Source organism: Aythya ferina (assembly GCF_964211825.1).
Source record: "Aythya ferina genome assembly, chromosome: 6".
NCBI classification, from domain to species: domain Eukaryota; kingdom Metazoa; phylum Chordata; class Aves; order Anseriformes; family Anatidae; genus Aythya; species Aythya ferina.
The window spans coordinates 5,582,926-5,603,933 of record NC_140303.1 but is presented as its reverse complement, the minus strand read 5'-3'; the positions used below and the strand labels follow the sequence as shown (position 1 = coordinate 5,603,933).

The window sequence follows — 21,008 nt, the reverse complement described above, 5'->3', positions numbered from 1 at the left end:
TAGTTCTGCTACTATCATGTCTTAAGCAAACATTTTGTTTGGGAAATCACAGGTTGATCGGAAGCACTGCCAGTCCACAGCTGTCATAACAGATGGGACATCCAAGGGTTGGTTCCAGGAAGGACTCTGGGACAGTTGGATAGAGAACCTTCGAAGCCACAGTGTCTGAGTATCCCCCAGATTCCCAAAGAATTAATTTCCCTACACTGTGTATTGAAATAAAGCATGTTAATGACAAGTATCTATTTCTAGATACGATCTTCCTTTTGAAGTGGCAAAATTGTGTACTACAAAGCACAAATATAAACCCATGTGAGTTATTCGTCATAAGATTGTCATAAGAGTTACAATTTATTATTTTAAACTCATATTTCAGAAGTCACAGAATACCAAAAATATTCCAGTTAACTTGAGCATTCTGTGTCTTCTCCAGGGCAGTTATTCAATGAATTGTTGATCATTCAGACTAAAAGAAAAGGTGAGGAGAGTACTTAGCTCCCTGAGGTCAGCCCTGGATTCATTCTGAAGCCTCAGCTCGAGCTAGGGAATTCATATGCATTTAAAATATCTTTTTAATCTTCAAGCCTTGTATTCAAATGACTTGTGTTGGTTTATATATGGTCTGAATGAAAGTTATTTCATGTTTGAATAGATAATTGCAATTTTCAGCTTCTAGCAACACCTTCAATAGAAAAACACAAAGAAAACACAAAGGACTGTTGATGAAAAAGGTGATTGCATGAATAACAGCCTTCATGAGAAAACTGAAGAGATGTGGCGTTGTCTGTAGCTTCTTGCTACAGGTAAGAGACAGCAGAAGATAGTAAAAAAATATGTTCCTAGCTGTCTATCGTATGGATTTTACTAACAGTGGCAACAAAAGCAAACCAGTGCCTTGTATCATTTATCAGTAAAGGTCTAAAAAAATACAAGCAAATTGAGAGAAATATCTTTCAGAGAACAAAAATTAAATGAAAAAAAAAAAGTTCTTGTGTTCTTGCTTGCATTTGCAAAAGAGCCTTCTGAAACAACCTGTAACGCAAGCTTAATAAAGCTGAAATTGCCAAATCTCACACATTTGAAGAGCTGCAGAAAAGGACACCATGTTGTCAGCTCTTGATGCACAGCTGTTATTCCCTAAACTGTTCATCAAGGAGATATCAAAATGTAGCTTCTTAAATGAAGATGCATGGAACATACAAAAAAATATCTACTCATGATGTACATGTACTTATATCACTAATTTTCTGCCTCTTGCATATGTAATGTTTCAGCTGATTTTGAAGGTGTATCAAGATACACGAGTGAAAAAAAAAAAAACACAAAACAACAAAGAGGACCAAAACAAACAAAACCTCTCAAATAGCTGTGCTAAGTTTACACTATACCATCCTTCAGAAACTCTAAGTTGCCCCAGATTGCCCATCAATCTGAAAGTCATTTGAGATCAAGGTGAAAAGGTGGAAAATGTAATTAAACCACAAGTGATGCACACACTTTTGTTTTCAGTTTTGTTCAGTGAAATGGGAAGCAATCACGATCTTCTCCAAGCCTGAGTTAGATAGCTCTCATGTGGAAAGGTGTTGACTTGTCTCTGACAGGTGTGCTTTATCTTTTTCCAAGGTAAAGCTTTCTGTGGTGATTTCAGTTTTGAATGCACACACTGCTTTGCGAATGACTTGTGGCCATGAAGATGAGCCCATTAACTTGTTTGCACATCTCAATGGTCAGTGTATGCCAGAAAAAAAAGAACCAAAAGCTACACCTTTTAATATGTGACAAAACAAGGGCAGACTTAAAGACAGCGTAGTTTATAAAACACAAAGGCAATAGGGAAAATGTCAAATACTAATTTTCTCTTTCAATATGCATTGAAAGTTCATCCCAATGTAACTGTTGATAGTATACAAATATTTATAAATGTTTATAGTGATGTATCAGATATATACATGCATGTGCCAACAACTAACAGCACTGCCTTAATTTGGGCACAGAATTTAATGAATGCTGTACTGACAGTGAAAAATCAGAGTTGTCAGGGGTCCTGCTTTCACAGAAGACATTTTGCCACCTGGCTTCACAACAAAGGGAAAAAAGTGTTTGATCGAACTGTCATGTGATGGTGAACTCAAGTTCACATTCAACAAAGCATAGCTTAGCAACTTTTTGTGGTGAAGGAATGAGTGTAGCCTGGTGCCTGGATGAGCCCTTAAGCTCCACATTTCTCTTCAAGACCAGCTTTCTCTGCCCTGTTCACCGCTGAAAATAAGTAAACCAGACTTTTAACTGAAGCTTACCGATATCTCAAGTGACAAAAAGCAACTGTGGAGCAAGTGCGTGCTTCCTGCTTGCATCAGGCTTTGATTTCCCCAGGTGCTACTTTAAATCATTGTTTTTCTCTTCATTTGAATTTTGTCGAGTGAGCAAGGTGAACTTTGATGTCCTCTCAACAATACCGTACTGAAAAATGGGCAGGAAGCTCAAACAAATTAAATAACTTTGAAAGGCAAACCATTGCTGCAGCTCAACAGCATAATGCAAGAGAGCAAGTTGTTTGTAGGATTTGATTGTTTCTTATAATTTAAGCAACATGGAAAACATTAATAATAATGCTTGCTTCATTGTGTTTTTCTGATATATTGTCTTTGTACCTGCAGTGTTTAAAAAGAATGTTATAAATTGAACAGTTTAAGCTTTCTCAGGCATTTATTTTAGTGGAGAGTACGGAAACAAGTCTGCTAAAGACAGAAGTAGAATAAAATGAGAGACTGTTCTTAAGAATAAAGAATATAAAGCAAGAAAGTTTGGAACTGCCCCTTTAGAATATATTCCTCATTCTTTATGACTCACTTCAGTTCTTTTATTGTGAATTAAATAGTATTCTGCTTTTTTTCCTTCTGGAATTTTATATTTCACACTGTGCATTTGGCTAAAACTGGTGGATTCTAGTAATGTACATGCCCATGGGTTATCAAAATAGCAGGATGTTTACATGATCAGGAATGCTCAATTACACTTGTAAAGAGGAAACCTGTCAAATTACCTAAGCTAAGGACACAAAGCAGGTATTTGTGTAAGAGAATTGGCAGGTAGCTGTCAGTAGCAGGCCATTTGGAAGTGCAGCTCCCATCCCACCTGTTTGCACGTTATTGAAGAAGTACCTGCCCAGCCTGGCTACAGAGCAAGAAACTGCAACTGCAAGACACAGAACTCAATTCACACAGCGATCTTTGTTCAGAAGGACAATCAGTGTACGTGTCAAGGCATTTTCCTCGAGCAAATGTTTTAAAGTTTCATGGAGTAACACCACATACAATTATTGTGTGCTTGCAGCTGCAGCTGTAAGACGCAGGAAGGGATGTTGCAGAGGTAAGCAAAATGATCCCTTCTTACTGCTGTTCCTGTGCAGAGGTGCGGTAGGTCTTCTTCCTCAGGCTTTTAAAGCAATTTCAGATCTGAAGAAAAACACCAGGGATGAACAAATTGGAACTTGGATTTTCTTCTAGTTTTGTTATCCGTTTTTGGCCAGACCCTGGTTTAGAACTGGGAAACAGTGAATGGGCAAAAATAGAACACAGAAAACAGAAAGGTATTAATTGTTGGTACTGGGAAAATGTCTGTCAGTTGTTGAAGAGGAAAGGGAGCCCTCTGAAAGTAGGTCTGCCAAAACAGAAGTAGAGTTCAGCACAGAACAGTGTAAGGAAAATTTCTCTTGGGAAACAAGTAAGAAAAGAAAGACAGAAAAGACCTAATTAAAAGTGAAGGTCTTGCAGTAAATAAATGATTAAACTTGCTTCAAAAGTGTGTAGAAACATTACTCCCTGAGAAGAATACCAAGTTAAAGTGCAGGAAAAATCCATGATAAAATTGGTGGGAGAATTTATTTATTTCTTTTTATAAGAGAGTAGCACTAGATTGCTACTGTTTTATAAACACAGCATCAAAGTACAGATATGCTTGCCTAACCAATTACTTTAGGATTCCTATAGCTTTTAGGCAATATGTATTTCCTTGGATAAAAAAAATCCAATAAAAGTAAGTTCATTATTTCCCTTTTGGGGATCTCTCATCTATGTATAGTTAGGAAACCCCAACTCTTTCATTTTAGAAAGAGTTTTACATACAGACCACAATGTTGATTCAGTATCACATTAAAGCACATGAATAAACCTACCAGTGGGAAATAAAATTAAGCCAGCACTTATATGCTTTCTTGAATTATAGTCCCTATTGTGATTTCCCCAGTCCTCTAAGAAGACTTAAAAGCTTTGGGCAAGCATGCACTCTACAGGGTGCCCATCTACATTGAATAGGAACCCTGAGTATTTTTGATGTTCACTCTTCAGAAAACTTAAGCGTGACAGGGGAAAAGACCAAGTGGGAGGCTACCAAAATATAATCACAAGAACATAACAGGAAAAAAAAAAGCCCACAAAGGAAAATGTAAGTTAACATGTAGGCATCTTAAGAAAACTGTTACAATTAGCTAAGGAAGAAAGAGCAAAGAGGAATGAAGACTTTAAGTTTTATAATTATATGAAAACTATAGTTGATATTTAATGAGTTGCAACTAGTTGCATTATTTTAATTAGTTTATGGTGATAAGGATGAATCCGAAGCAGACAGCTGTGAAGATTTGTTATTTTAATTAGCTAAGTGAGCAGACAGGAAAATCAACAACAGTCCTGATCCACAACAGCAGCCTCGGTTCAGCAGGGCCATGAGGGAAAAGAACCTCAACACCAACACATCATGATGTCCCTACTAAAAAAGGGTTTTGCTGGATCCTTTAGACAGGTAACACACTTCAAATAAATAATATCTATTTCACAAGAGCAAGCATTTTTAAGAGTCCAAAATAATAAATATAAAAAGAACTGCAAAGACCAGAGCTATCAAGCTTATAACTACAGTTCAACATGCCAGCAATGTGTTATGTACAGATCTGTAACCCTAATGATGGAGTAAAATTATTGATTACAGCTTTAGCTGAGTTGTTTTGGGGCTTATGTATAAAATAGGTATTCTTCAGTTAAAAAAGGCTAGGGTTTCTGAGAAGTAAAATGCATTAAAATTAACTCTTAAGCTGCTGACTACTTCCACATCAAGCATATGGACAGAACAACTAAAGAAATAGCTGTCAGAATGCAAAACCTTAGGAAGCTATAATACAGCTAATGGTATGACTGGAAACTCAGAGTTAAAAAAAAATAATAAATAATTATAGGAAAAACTTGCTTCCTAGCAGCTGCTGTGCCACGGGTAACAGCTTCAGTGTGGCCATGACTGGCAGACAGCCCTTCAGGTAGGCAAAAATTTGACCAAAACTTTTAGGTTCAGCTTTAGAATTTGTCCCTGGGTTTCAACATAAGCAATTATTTCTGACTCAATTCACATTTTCCATTCACATTTTCAATCCTCCTTAAAGATAAGTTATTACTATACACAAATTACAACACGTAGACTTATGAGTTAATAATTTACTTGTCTAGCTGGGGATTTTTCCTTTTAGTGCATTATAGATGAACCACAGACAAATTCAGTACTTTCTTGAATTAAGATCATCTAGCCAATCTAATTCTGAGTATATCAAGCAGCGCTGTTCTCTGTAGGGACAATTTAGAATAAAGTGTGCTATGGTATAAGAAAGAATGTCAAGTATTAGCTAAGATTGAATGGAAATCTATAAAAGATGACAACACCATTAGCAGCACAGTTTGGATTACTAATCTCTGCTTCTCCACAGCAAACATTTTTCTGGCCTCTACCAAGGAGGTCACTGGTCCTTCACATGTGTGAAGAAGGATCTGTAATGTAAAAATGTTTATACAAGAATCAACACAGGCAGATTTAAACTAAGCTGTTCTTTCCTCACATTCAGATATTAGAGTGGGCAGATGACTTTTAAGACTGACAGTAGTGCATGGAGCCTTTCCCCTTCCTGAAGAGTGTTTGCAATACATAATTTTAGGCACACAGCTGCCTTGTTATGGTATCTTGGATGTTCTCAATCCTCAGAAGTAAAGGAACTTCCACTGTGGGCAAGCAGGCTTAAACAGTTTAAATACAGCTGGTTCAAAAAGGTTGGGGTCTAAGTAAACTCCACAGATGTCAGTGGGGCATACTGGGAGGGCTTTGAGCCAGCCATCAGATTGGTAACAGATAAAATGGGATGCTAGACTCTCACTATTACTCTAACAGCAAATATCAGTAGAGAAATAAGAGCTTATAAAGTCGTTTTTCCTTCACCCTAGTACATCCTGAAATTGGCTATTAAAGCCTACCGAATACAAATCATTCAGCCCCACAGCATATTTTCCCTTGGAATAGGGCACCTTCTGTAGCCTCTAAAACTTGATGTCACTTCTGTGTCTTCCTTTCATTTTTGAATCTGAGCAGCACTGGATCCGCTCATTGTTGTTAATTGTCCTTCATTAGCTACCTTGCAATTTTGATTGGTTTGACTCTTTACCCTAATTGATTTGCTACTGTAATTGACTTTCTCCTCCACTGATTTGCCTTGTGTGTTTTATCATCATTTTGAAGTGTAGAAGAAACACAGAATGGAATTAAATTCTCAGTAATTGCTTATTACCATCTTGTTTTGCTTTCATTTCCCTCCCCTAAAACAACTACACATGGCTTCAAGTCTGTGCTGTGCCATCTTTTTACCAGGATCCATTATGTTTCTGAAATATTCTTCTACTTCTTGATCATTCCTCTTTCCTTTTGATTTTCCCTCTTGACATTTTCATACCTTACTGTAGATCCTCACCACTTCACTGGATCCCATCCCAGATTCATTAACATACCCTTTGCTCCATCTCTTCTACTTCACCTTCCCCACTCTGGAAGCAATGAGTTTAAGTTGTAAACCAAGGGAATTTGTCCAATTGCTTGTTGCAATGCTTTGACAGGGTAAGCTGAGGATGCTCTCTCTTTCTGGTATGGAGTGACCTTTAATCTGTACCAATGTAGTTCGTGAAATCCCCAGCCAGCAACACACCTTTGCTTCCACCTTCAGTTCAAGAAGTGTCTGTCATTCTCCTGTCTGCCAAATCCTTAATCTGCTCCCTTATTAATCTCTTATTAGTTGCTGTCCTCTTCCACACCCTTGGCTGATCCGGTTCTTTGTATCTATATTTCCGTTAGAAAACAATGATTTGGTCTTGCCTTTTTTTTTTTTTTTTTTTTTTTTTTTTTTTTTTTTAAATCTAGATAGTTACACTGCATCCCTCCCCTTTATTTACTTTCTTCTGTGACTACAGACTTGCTTTACTTCCATACAGGTACAAACTTCAAAACACCATCTGGAGACACAGAGGCAAGATTCCTGCTCCCAATTCAACTTTAGAGCTCACTTTATTTACGTCCCTCCTACCAAGCAGTTATTCAGCTTTGCAAAGGGTGCAGTATTACATATACATAACACACCAAGCTTGGACAGCCACAGACGTAGGTATCAATGAACTGAAAACGGGCATGTTACTAACCATGTAGGGAGAGACTAATGGAGCTCAATATGAGTTAAATTGTGCGTGGTGAAAATGGAGCGTAGAGTGAACAGCTGGAGAAAATACTGATTCAGACTGGACCTGGTCAGCAAATGGCTTTCTTGAGTTATAAAAATTTCAGAATGTAAAGAAAAGAATCTGTTCTGATTCATACTGGGGAAATTTCAAATTTTTTTTTTTTTTTTTTAGGATTTGCTCTTATTTAATGAAGAAAGAGTTAAACAGCTCTTCACCAGTGTAATTACTCATCTCATACTCTGGGGAAATCACCCCTCTCCAGTAGAAGTTAATTTTTCCTGCCCTGTTAACATTTGAATGACAACAAGAATGAGTTACAGGTGGTTGTTACTTAGGGCACCTTACTAACCGAGTAAGTCCCACTAATACCAGCCTTCCCAATGCAATGCTGTCTATTGAAAAGGGGGTATCCATAAGGAAAGAACCCGGGGGAAACTGATCCTTAAACAAACAACAAGTGATGATTAGCATGTTTCAGAGGTGCAGTATCTAAGTTCCAGAAAGCAGTTCAAGAAGCACATAAACTCAGTCTCTTATTGTAGAGTTGGATGGCTTTATTCAAATGTATGTACTTTTTGATAGAAATCCTGGGACTGCTGAAGAGCTCATAGGAATATTTTTGGTCTTTTTTATTCTCAAAAAAAAAAAAAAAAAAAAAAAAGTCAGTCTGAAAGTCTGTGAACATTTCCTCTCCAGATTCTTCACTGCTAAATCCCAGCACCACTAACTTGAGCTAGGTCGGTTTGCAATGCTCAAAGATCCCATAAAAAGTTAAAAACGTTATGTCAAAAACTGTTCTGTCTTGGTTTGGCCAAGTTGTATACATAGCTTATCTTCACTGAATTTGATCTTAGGGGACAGGGAATGGGGTCAGCTAACTGAATTAGTAAAAAAATAAATTCCATAGAATAGGGAGAACACTACAGATTTTTTTAAGTTGTATGTAGTTATTTTATGACTAAATCCACAGTTAGTTATTTTATCACTTTCTTTTTAATTACTTGTTTATAACTTTCTAGATAGGATTTAGAATCTCTTCCTGGCATGTTGTATTTTTAGAACTTCATTCTTTTACTATATTGCAAAAACTAGACATACTTGAAAAGCAAAAAAGACAATTTATGGAGTGCCTCAATTTTAATTGCATTTTTTCTTTTCCCTTTTTCTTAATTAGAACGTTTGTTAATTGACAGTTTTCAAAAGCAGAACCAAGACATTCTTATAGTGTTCAATATCTCCTAACAAACATTTCACTGTATTTATACTCTGGAGTTATGAAAACAGCAAAATAGTAATAAGAAGTATACTGCAGTTTACAGCAAATTGATGTTTTCAGTAAGACATAATTAAAGTCACTATGCAAAATGTGATAAATAAGAAATTATTCTGAAGCACATAGCACCCAGTGTAACACATTTGCATCTTAAGCACACTGGAAGCATTATTTGTGGTAGCATCATAGAAAGTACCTTTGTCCTAGTTGTTCTCCTATATTTTTCATGGAAAAATGGATTTCAAGTATGTCTTTTTTTTTTTTTTTTCTCTGTATAGCTTTTTTTTTTTTTTTTTCCCCAACCCCCACTGTTATCATGGAAGTGGGTAACAGTAATGTGTGTGTATATATATATATATATTTTTTTTTTTTTTAAATTCTTAAACTAGATAATTTTCTCATGAGAAATATTCTCCTGGGCTATTTTTTTCTGCAGAGTCCAGGAATGTTTGCAGATGAATTTTTCATGAGATCTATCCAGTACACTACAGCACATGGTGTGTTTTGCTATAACACGATTAATATTAAGTTCAGTGTTCAATAGTTGTTAAGTACAAAATACTTTCCATAGTCAACATCCCTACTTCTCTGCTGGCTTGTTTAGAACCTGACCCAGAGCCAGGTCATTTCAATAGGGATTTCTTCCTGGGAAAACTAATTTGTATATATAGAGAGGAGTATATGTATGCATCTCCCAGATACACAAAGACATGAGATCTTTGTGCTGGTATTCCCTGTAAAGACAGAATACCAAACTGGACTCCTGCTTTTATACTGTGGTTTGCCTTTTAGATGGCAAAGAAAGGGCGATTGTCTGCGCCCTGGCTTGTCCACAGGTAAACAAGATTAGGGATAGTTTCTTCCTGTGGTTTGACCTTTTCCACAGGTTGAATACAATTCCAGCCTTCCTGGGTTTTTGTTTTATAAAGATGCCATGTGTGGACATAAGACCTGCAGTGCTGTGTGTGGCTGGGCTATCTCTGCACTGAAGTCTGCGACGTGGCAGGGTGACAGCAGCAGGATGATCAAGCACATGGTCTTTGATGGCAGACAGGTGGGCTGCAGAGCCATGGGCTGCTCATGTCTACCAGCTGGCCTGGAAAGCAAGGCGCTGTTTTGACAGATAAACCTGACCTCATTCACTCCTTGCAAAGACTAGTGTTAATTGCATGATACTGAGAAAAGGATTCTGCAATGACAGCTTATGACACAGCCTGCCAAAAGGGAAGAGCCAAGAGATTGGAAGCCAGTAGCGAAACAGCCTAATAAAATCAGTAGAAGGCCATACTAAAGGAGCACTATTGATTTGCCTGGAGACCTACACACACAAAGAGAGGAAAAAAGCACTAACAATGAAACAGCAGGGGAAATTTCTATATAAACCTTGCATTTAAAAACGTAAGTTCGTAGGTTAATCTCTCTGATAAACTACCATTGCTTAATTTTGAACCATGTGCATACTGTAAATAGCTACTGACATAGCTCCTGCTATGCATAGCTCCTGCTATGTCAGTAGAATTTTGGAACTGTAGGGATCATCCACACAACTTTCCATTTAAATGAAAGGTACCATCAACGCCAACCTCCTCTGGATCTTCAAAGTTTTGACCTGGCTTTGAACATAAAGAATAGACCTTTGAAGTATAAGTTAAACCTAGAAACGTATGTATCAGTAAGTTTGCTACTGAAATAGCACTTTAGGAACTGTTCTTGGGAAAAGCCTGGCTAGATCTGATAATATTCATCCTAGGTTATCAAACTCATCCTAATCCCAGGAGGCCATGAGCCTTCTGCTCCTACTGTTCTATCCTGATGATCATTTTTTGGTGGAACTGTGGCCTAGCTCAACAGATATCACGCAAACTGTCAGACACAGAGAGAAAGTCTGCTCCAGTCGGAAGCTCTGTCTCACAGAGATATAAAACATGGATGTGTTGCATTGCTTTGACCCAGATGGGCTTGCTTGCAAGCAAATAGCAGATCCTTGACTTTGGATTAATTTAATTTTCAATCTCCGATGAAGGAAGAGATTCCCTCCCCTGCCCGGTTCTTCCAGGAAGTTTCACATTTTCAGACGTTCTGGGTTTTTTACTTTTGGTGATGCTGCTGCAGTATGACTGCTAAAAGTGAAAACTGAATATCTTTCATGCATATTTTTTCCTACCTGAAGATAATGGCAGCAGGCCTGCAGAGATAGCAATCAAACATATCGGGCATGCGATCAAGGCCACTTTACAACACTCATCCTCACACAAATTTCACATTTCCACTCATCCTCTCAATCAATCTGTTGTTATTCTGTTTGCCTTATGTTCTAACTCAACATGTCATCACTGTTCAAAATACATCACTTCTACCCTGGCATGCTATTTTTTGCCTGTCAGCTGTCAGAGAACTTGTGACCAATCAGTATTTTGCTTTCTGCTAGGTAGCACTTAAAACATCCTTCAGTCACCTCCTGAGGGGGAAACTTCAGCTCTTGCCAAGCTGTAAGCTGTCACATTACAGTTACCTGGGTGTTCACATGCCTTCTACAACTTGAATCTGAACTACAGAGTATGGTTTGCCAACGCTAACTGGTGGAAATCAGAGAAGTTGCATGAGCTGATGACAAAAAATCCTGCAATGAGAGCTACACACCACGAGTATCAATGCACCTGAGTAAAAGACCAAAGAATTTGATAAAACCAGAGTGCTGGTAATACCCACTGCAATAACTCATGGCTACCTATTCTGAGAGATGAGAACAATGATCTGTACAAATAATCAGCAGCATATGTTGGATATGAAACATGCAAGAATAAACGTTGTATCTGAACAGAGGTGCTGCTAACAGTCCTTGAGTTTCAGCTATAAAAACATGTGGGATTGAAGAAACCCCTCGGAAGCCATCTAGTCTAACCTTTTGGCAAAAGCACACATGAATGATGCACCACAAAAATTCACTATCCCCACAAGCACTGGGAATTTCTAGCACTAATTCTCTCATGCCTGGGTTTGCCTCCTGTATGTCATTAACATTTCACATCCTCACAGAAGGATTGCCAGTATTACTGTCCTGTAAATCTTGTGCGACCTTTGAAGGATGGGCAGATCTGATATCTGGGACTCTGAGTAATGGCGAAACGCAGGCAGTCCAGGAGTCTCTACCCTCTGCTCACAGCTCTGGGAGGCACGAAAGCATGACTTGGTGCACATCCAGCGAGGCTGGCACCGAATCTAGGCCAACAAGCGCTGCTGAACTCAGGCAAGCGCTGCGGAGAGGCCAGCTCTCCATCACCCACCATGCTCCTGCTCTTGCCTGGTGCTGGGAACCCAGCCCGGACCCACCTGCGCACGATGCCAGGTTCGGATGGAGAAACACGGAGCCTGCTCCTGGGCCTCAGTTGGATCTGAAAACCACTTAGCCGTGTTTGCCTGGTGCTGCACCTGCCAGACCCTGACTGATCGCTGAGCCAATACAAAAATAACCTGGCTGGCTGTCCATGGCATTGCTCACACAAGAGGGATCACGTGCCTGTGGCAAAGAGAGCGAGGTCTGTCTATAATGGTACATTATACGACATGCTTATCCGTAAGGCAATAGTTAGTTTGCAGCTCTAAAAGAAACCAATCGAGGTTACAATCTCTGAACACTACCGTTAACAGGGAGCTTTACTCATTTGTTTGAAGTGGGGTGCCCCAGAACATAACACAGCTCTTTTCTACTTTCATTAATACTTGTGAAAAGCACAGAAAGACACACTGATCTGTCCAAATTAACATCAGCAGTGTTTCCTCTTCTCTGTTGATCAAGCACTTCTAAATGACGACTAATAGTTGACCAACAAAAGGAAATTGATTTTTCTGACATTTATTTGCTTACATTCAATAACCTTGTTCCTTGAAATAAGTTCATCAGTGTGCTGAAAAACAAGCTTTGACTTCTGGTATTTGAAAGCTTGAAAGGCTGTAGTTCAGCCCTACAAACATAGGAAAAAGCTGGAAATGTAAATATTCTGCATGAAGGAGAAATAGATGGGAGTGACTGGCCACTACAGATGCAGAGAATTCAGTTTGAATTTTATAATCAAAGGCTACAGCACGAAACATCTCACACAGTTGTTAGCTCAGTTATTTTCCCACATCTTCATTTACACTGCAGTTCTTACTTTGCTGCAGTTATAATTTATGAGGCACTTTTACACATTTAAAGAGAATTAACTTAAAAAAAATCAAACTATTGACATATTTGGACAAATTACTACACAAGTGAAACAGTTACACAGATGCAATACTGTGCGATGCTCCAGTATCATGCTTTGGATAGTCTGCACTCATCTATTACACATTAGACCTAAATTCTGGCACAGTTATTAACAAACCCAGTACATTCATCAGAACTGTTTTCCTTAGGACACCCAAAATAGAAATGGGATTAGGTGATCTAAACAGTTGAACTAATGGCAAACAGACTATCTTTGCCAGGGAGATAAGCACAGTATCTGTGTTACTGCACAGATAACTGCAACGTTTTTATGTTACTGGCTGTTTCTTGTCTAACTTCCAGGTATTTTAAAGATGCCTGCAAGTATCACAAATCAAAAAGAACCACCTCTAGGAATCAATTTTGTTTTATGCACTGAAAGTCTTGGCCCAAAAACTTCACCTTCAAAAACTTGCTCAGAGTTATTGGTAGCAGTACAGACTGAATCTGATGTCAGAAAGTCTGATTTGAAAGCTTCCATTTACCCCAAAAAGGACACAAATTTGTTCTCGGTTCACAGTGCCACAAGCCAGTACCAAGCGTTTGTTTCTTACGCATGTTGTTTGATTTCATGGCTGTCATTCTTTGGACATAGCTATAAAGCCACATTGCTTATATAGCCAACCAGGACATCCTCAAAGTCTTGATTTTCCCAGGTTGCTATTTGTACACCTCCCAGTGACTTCTAGTGAGAAAAAAACACCACCACAAACCTCAATAGATCAAAAAAATATCCTATCATATGACGTATCTTCAACTATTTGCTGCACTTAGCTGTGTAGCAACAGAAAATTCTAATCACCCATTCGAAAAAAAAGAAAGCCCAAATTTTCAGGCACTACTTTTCTACTTTTCCTTATGGAGTGGCCTCCAAAGGTGACCTAGAGCTCAAAAAAGCTTAATTTGAATTGAGTACAAATGCACTATCACATATTAGAGTGTTTTTTTTTTTTTTTTTTTTTTTTTTTTTTTTTTTTTTTAAGTGGGAATGTCAGAATTGGCCCAAAGAGAAGGAAATACAGTTCATACCCAAATCTCTCCAAGTTGACTGTCTCTTTCTGCATCAGGTTCTTGCTTACAGACCTGATTTTAGTGAACTGAATTACCTTGGGTATCATTAAACTCTGCCTGTCTCCTCTGATCCCTGGGAAATCTGTTTCCATCACCTTGGAGAGCTGGCTCAGGGCTCTTGCAGTAGCCTGGGAACTTGCTCAGTATGGTACAGGTACAAGAGCTAAGCTACTTGTTAATGCTTTTTTTTTTGTCAGAGTTTTGAATAAATATAGACTTCAGAAAGCAAATGGTTAGCTACCAGGCCAGGAGGCATAGCATTCTAATTTAAAAGTGTTCATTACAAGCTTTGTAATTTAGAAAATAAACCAGACTAAATACTGAGCAAGGGGCTAAGTGACTTCATAGCCAGGAGTAATTCCACTGACACTATGCATGCTCTTACAGAAACACCATTCTCTGAATAATGGAACAGTAGCAGAATTTCTTTACCATATAGGCTCTGATAAGCTAAAGTATCAACAATTTTCACAGAATCCTTTAGTTGGCTGAAATAAGACACACTCTTGATTCCTTGTCAGAGGAGGATGAGAATGGTCAGTGACACACAGGATCATCTTCCTCTTCCTCCCTCAGGTCTTTTTTGTATAGATAAACCAGAAAATTAACCAGCACTTGTAGAATAAAAACATGTGTGAGTCTGTGTAATTACAGGGGGGCTGTTACCCTCAAATGAAGTCTCTGAATCCCCAATTCAAAACACACTAGCATTTGCAAAGTTGTAGAGATTAATTCACATGGCTGAAAACTGATTTATTCCTTACTGGTTTGGCTATATTGATTATTCCAATTCCGTCTTAACTGGCTTAACTTTAGATGTCATTTTTAGGTTATGTGCTTACCATACTCTTCTCATCTGATTAAATTACAGCTATGAATCAATTCTCTCTGCCATGCAACTGAATTTTCAGAGATGTTTTCACTTAACTTGATATGAGGTTATTTAGCTTTTTCCCTGCAGACAGTTTCAATGAATGTGTGTTCATTCCACAGGGCTGCAAATAGGAGCAGTATTTTAATTTTACTAATTTTAATTGTGAAGCTCACGGGTAAATCTCGCTCAGCATCACAGATGGGATACGTTTCCTAACTTAGAATCGTCTTTCTCATTTAGACATGCTTCTCAGCTCCTTTTTGGAATGAAATCCCTGCGAGTTGAGAGGAGTTTCTCATCCCTGTGCCGCTTGTGTAATTCCCCCCTGCCAGCAGTAGAGGGCCGGAGGCCAGACCTGCATGGATGCAAGAAGAGAGCGGGCACATCCCTCACTAGGCAAGGTATAGATCTGCTGACAGCAAACTTTTGTTTTGTTTTGTTGCTTTGCGTCTGTCCTGCTCTTACAGCAAGTGTGCTGTTATGAACTAATCACACACAGAGATTAAGTTCCTGATGTCACAGAAGCCAGCCTTTTGTGAGTGGTGAGGGTGTTGGTGAAGGGTCCAGGTGTGAGTCAGGTGTGGCAGCACCCAGCCTCCTGCAGAGGGATTCTGCCAAGGGCAGGGATTTCTTACACTGGGACTGTTCTGCAGCAGCTGGGGCACCGTGCAAATAAAAGTGTACAAATTCAGATTTGCTCAACTAGGAAATACATAGGCAATCTTGCCATCAGTAAAAGATGCAGAACAAGGTAGTGACTTCTGTTCATGTTTCTATTTACTCCTTAACATTATTTTTTTTTCTTTTTTCCTTTACAAACCACAGAGAGAGCAGGAAACAGATTTTAGATGTAAACGTTAAAATAAATCTTAAAAGATATTTGTACCAAGATGAAGGGGAGCTCCATTCAGGATAAATACGTCTCTAGAAAATCTAAATATCAGAGTGAGCTACTTTCAGTTTAAGCACTTAAAGACCAGCTCTCCCTTTACCTGCAGTCTCAAACACAGGTTTTTATATATTTGTTTTTATAACATATGAAATGTAAAACTTCTGTATAAAATGTTTTATAGGTATTCAGTAATGATGATGAAGGCTGTGCAAAGAAGAGCAGACAGAGTGCTTTTGTTTTTACGTGAAACTTCCATAATCAGGAAACTCTCATGTCAAAGTGATTAGTTACTGAATAAGTGATACTTTTTCTTTACTTGAGAAAGAGAAATTAAACAGAAGCTAAAGGTTAGAAAGTAAGTTATGCACCTGCATACATTGCTGTTCTTGACTCTGAATAATTCAATGAGTTCTTCCCATCACCCACCTCATTTCTCAATCTCTAGAGCTTTTTTGAGGGGCTGCTTCTTCTGACTACATCACAACACAATCCCAAATGAACGAACATTTTTGATATGGTGCTCACTAGATAACACTGTTCCTATACAATTAAGTTCTGCATTTGTTTCAAAGAAGATTTGAAACTTTACAGAAGAGGAAGCAGAACAAAGTCTGTCATCTTCAATTAATAAAGTCCCCTATTTTCTCCTCCTTTATAATTGTAAGGACTTTTATAAGTCCTTAGCTGTAACTCTAGGGTTTTATGTAGTTCTCTGCATAATCATTATGGAAATAAGTGCTTTACCAATTGTTCTTAGTGAAGTAGGTTACAGAAGGGCAAGTTACAGAAAGGTGCAGACAGGATTTACAGAAGTAAAGGTGGAGACAGGTGTTACAGGATTATTATTATTTTTTTTTTTTTTTAGCTAGCACAATATCACATGACATTCAAAAATCAGGAATTTTAAGATCTCTACACCCTCCAAAACCTCTCAACTTTAGCTGCAGTGATTCCAGATGTTATCATCTTTCCAAACATTGTCACTCACAGCATCTGTTCCCATAAACCACTCTGTGCTGACATTTGTACTGACTGAGACTGCTGATGGTGGAGGGTCTCTATCAGAGAGAGGCCAGACGGATGGTTGGTTCTCAACCTGGAATATATCATCTTCATATGAACAAAACCACCTCAAATGGATTTACAGACAGTTTTAGAAATATATACAACACAATGTCAAAACTCACTTGGTGTTTCTTTATAGGTACACAGTGCTATATTATTCTGATCAATGCAGGGAAACACTTCAATGACCTTGCAATGCATACATTTTTATTGCAAAAATTAAATCTAATTTTGTGTTATTAAAATAGTATTTTCACAAGCTACCTCGTGCTAATTATAGACACTGAGAATTATGCTAAGCAAGAGTTACTAGTTTCTAAGAATACAGATTGACAACCAGAAACCAAAATTCTGCTGTGACAGTGCAGTGCTATCATGCTTATTTTTTTCCCCTGGGAAAACCATACAACTCCTGAAGTCTCTGACTTCGGTGCGTTTATTGTTATCACTAATTCATACCTAGAAAACTTGAAATAGGTTCTTACCTCTTTCACCTGAAATTTCAGTGTCACAGGTATTTTGCTGCTTTAAATATACCACAGAACCAGAGCCATCTAACCCTAACCCTACGCTGTGAGTTCTGCCTTGAGCCACCCCAATGCCATGGGTAAGGACTGTGCAGGTGGCAATCCTTGTAGCTGGCCCTCCTTTGCTTTGGGAAGCTTTCTGAGCCCCATTGCCACCAGACATCTTGGATTTCTCCTTCTCAGAACTCTAACATTAATCTCGATCTTAGTCCCAATGGCAGTCCTAGGCCAGGAGAGCTCAGCCGTGTGCCCTTGCTTCACTTTGCCCTTCCCCTTCAACCATGCTTAGTACGTGACTAAGCTTCAGCTTTCTTGTTCTTGGAACTATAACGGATACTGAGATATTTTCACGTGTATGACTTCTGGTGGAAAAACAAGCAAAAATCCTGGTTGCATAGCATCCCCTTTTCCTGTCCGTTAAACAAACTGCTGTTAATCATGTTAACCAGTCCTTCCCTAAGAGTCTGTTCACAGATACTCAGATGAACATTAACAGCACATGACAACTGCAAGCCTGGGGGCACTTAAGCCACCCTGAAGAGCCATGCTGTCAGGGCAGGTGACAGCAATAGCCTGATTTAGTCACACGCTTCAGTGTGGAGGTCTGGGAATTGGGATTTCAGAATGTACTATGATGTGAGCCTGGTATATATTTCAGATGAGCTGATAAGGCAAAATTGCTGTTTGCTCACCTCGGTTGATGGCAAGGTTATTGCTGAACTGTCATAGGAAAAGCTAGAGGAAGACTGGCCATAAAGCCACCTGAACATGGTTTAAAGAACATAACAGTTCCTACAGTACAGCAGTGACAAAGACAACGTCCTCTGCAATACAGTTTGTGAAGCCAGAGCGTTGTGTCCTCAGCAGGATGCCGTTCACTCAACATATGATACTACTTCAGGTATTGAGCTTTACAAACCAGAGGACAAATTAAATCTGTCATAAGCTTCCAATTTTGACTAAAATGTCTATATTCTGCAAGAAAAATAAACAGAGCTGGAACAAAGGCATCATATTAGTATGTATTTATGACTTGCAACAACCTCTTAACGAGCTGACTGTGTTTTCTCTTGTACCTGCCAGACTTGTGCTGTATTACAGAGCATGTGAATGTGTTTTTACCATCAGATAGATAATCTTCAAGAGCTGCTTTTGCTTGATTTGTCAAAGGTAATGCTTTGTACACCTCTGGTGGGAATGCTGAGCTAGCTGCTGAATAAAGAGCTAAGAGGTCTAAATGTTGGCTTCCTTCCTTTTAATTATTGTCTCACATGTAAAGGAGGCTGTTTTATATTTCAGAGCACAAGGGTCATATAAATAGTCTTTAGTACAGAAAAAGAGCTAGACAGTTTCACGGTTATAATTTAGAGTCTAGTTCCATTTCAGTTATTTAGTCTTGAAGCCAAATGAAGCAGAGAAATATGAATTTTTATGATATTATCTCTCACAAAAATATTGTTTTGATCTTATACAAATCCTCCATCTTCCAAGCCAGAAACATTTTGTCGAGACTAGCTTTTTATAAAAGTGAAAATGAAATGTTCTAGCAATTTCCCAAACACAATTTGAAAGAAATAAGACCACTTTTTCATCCCCTCTGAAAGCTATACTAGCAATATCTGATACACACACCAAAAAAAAAAAAAAAAGAATTAAAAGTTTTAAAGTTCACCTAAAGTGTAAGTATCTGTATTAAAACAGAAACTATCACAGTGTTTGAACATTACCATGATTCGTTCTTTTTAGAGATTTTATTCATTTGATTAATTTTACTATGTAGCGTAATGTAGACTTTTCTAAGTCACTTGACTAAGCGTACCATGACATTCTGATTAGAAGATTAGCACCGTGCCGTATCAGTAGAGTACATTTTAAATGGATTAAGAATTGACTGCTGGACAAACCTGAAAATGGTGCAAGTTACTATTTACATAAATAAGGGGATTTCTTAACCCACAGACTGCAAAATTAAGCTAACTCTCATGGTCAAAGACATGCACATTTTTTTTTGTTGCTCTGCACGTCAAACAGGACAAACTTGGAATGATATGCAAATATATTTACTTCTAGTTCTCGTTAAAAACAGCCAGGCAGATCTTAACACAAGACACTGTCTGCATGAAACATCAGAAAGATGATTCAGTGGTAATGTGTGCTTCTGTACTTGTTTACAAGTGAGGGAGAACAACAAATTCCCATGAAAAGCTGTCATAACAAGAGTTGAAATTATCTGACCTGTTTTTAACTTTCCAGTAGCTACAACTTCATGTACTACGTCTGCTTTAAATAGGCCTGTTTTGAGAAAGTACCCAGTTTGACCCCATTGTGATCTGCAGAGCTCACCAATAAAAATGAGCTGAGAGATTAGGAAACAATTTCCAGTTTGGTTTCATTATCACTCAAAATCGTGGGGGACTGTAAGCACAGCCACAGCTATGCAAGCTGTTCCCATTTGCACTGCTGGCAGGGAGGGATAGCACACCTACGCACCTGAACATTCATAGATCAGTGAAATTCCTGGTCTGATTTTGGAGGGATGGGGCTGTGAGACAGATGTCTTTAGACAACCGATGCACAGCTTGCAGAAAAGCTTTCAAATGCCATCATATAGGTAGTATCTCCCAACACAGTGGTACAATCCCAGCCAATAAAGACAAGCAACTAATGAGGTCTTAAAGCCTTCCCTCATTAATTTTAAGAGCTGAGGAAATGAACCTTACTGTAGCCATGCTTATGATTCTTGATTTGTTACTGGCTTGGATTATAGCAGGCTCCAAGTGGAGGGTTGAGGGAGAGATGGAATAGCAGGTGTTGCTACTTAGTCCAGGATCCACAAAGATGTGCAAATTCTTGGTAACTTTCTCCTTGTCTCGGCTGAGCTTGAGTAAGAGGGGAGGAAATCTGCAGTATGCACCGTTTGGGACTCTAAGGCACTGATCTTTTTGGTATACACTTAATGCAGATTTAGCAAAGTCCTCTTCAGTTGTTCCATAAACCATTTTCCAGTAAGTAGCTTTCAGTTTGGAAAAGCATCTTAAAGCTTCAGGTGCTTAATTAAAGCACTTAAGAAAAAGGTTTAAGAAAACTGATCCTTAAGAAAAGGATCACCTTTCCCACAGAAACAGGGGTGTTGGTTAGTGGCATGACAACTCACTGTTGGAGGAAGGGCTGGTGCACAGGGCACGGGCTGGGGACCAGCAAGAGTACTGCTCCTTCCCAGCAGCTGGACATGAGGAACTGGCCACATGCTGGAGTCCTGCTCCACCACAAGCCCTCGCTAGCCCCAAAGGATGGAAGGAAGGCAGGCCTGCAGTCACCCACTTCCTCCCTTCCAATGGGAAGAGATGAACAAACAGATTATATTACAACCAGTGCTATTAGAATACCTCTGCTTGGGCAACCTTCAAATTCAGAGGAAAGAACCAGCTGCTTGCCAAAAACCAGCGAACCACCTAATTGTGCCACCACCAAAAAGTAGTCTGCCTTTTGGCATCAACATAGATTTTCCCATCCTGATCAAACTTCTCA

General features: G+C 38.7%; 1 protein-coding gene across 2 annotated transcripts in view; it reads right to left on the bottom strand.

Annotated features, from left to right (window-relative positions):
* Positions 1 to 21,008, bottom strand: part of TMEFF2 (transmembrane protein with EGF like and two follistatin like domains 2) — a 321,829-nt gene that overhangs the window by 237,318 nt on the left and 63,503 nt on the right. Inside the window, exon 2 of one of the 2 annotated variants that reach the window (XM_084522871.1) lies at positions 8,105 to 8,166. The exons of the other annotated variant lie outside the window; for it this stretch is intronic. The gene's annotated coding sequence lies outside the window, so the exon portion shown is untranslated. The remainder of the gene's footprint in view (positions 1 to 8,104; positions 8,167 to 21,008) is intronic. 2 annotated transcript variants of the gene reach the window in all.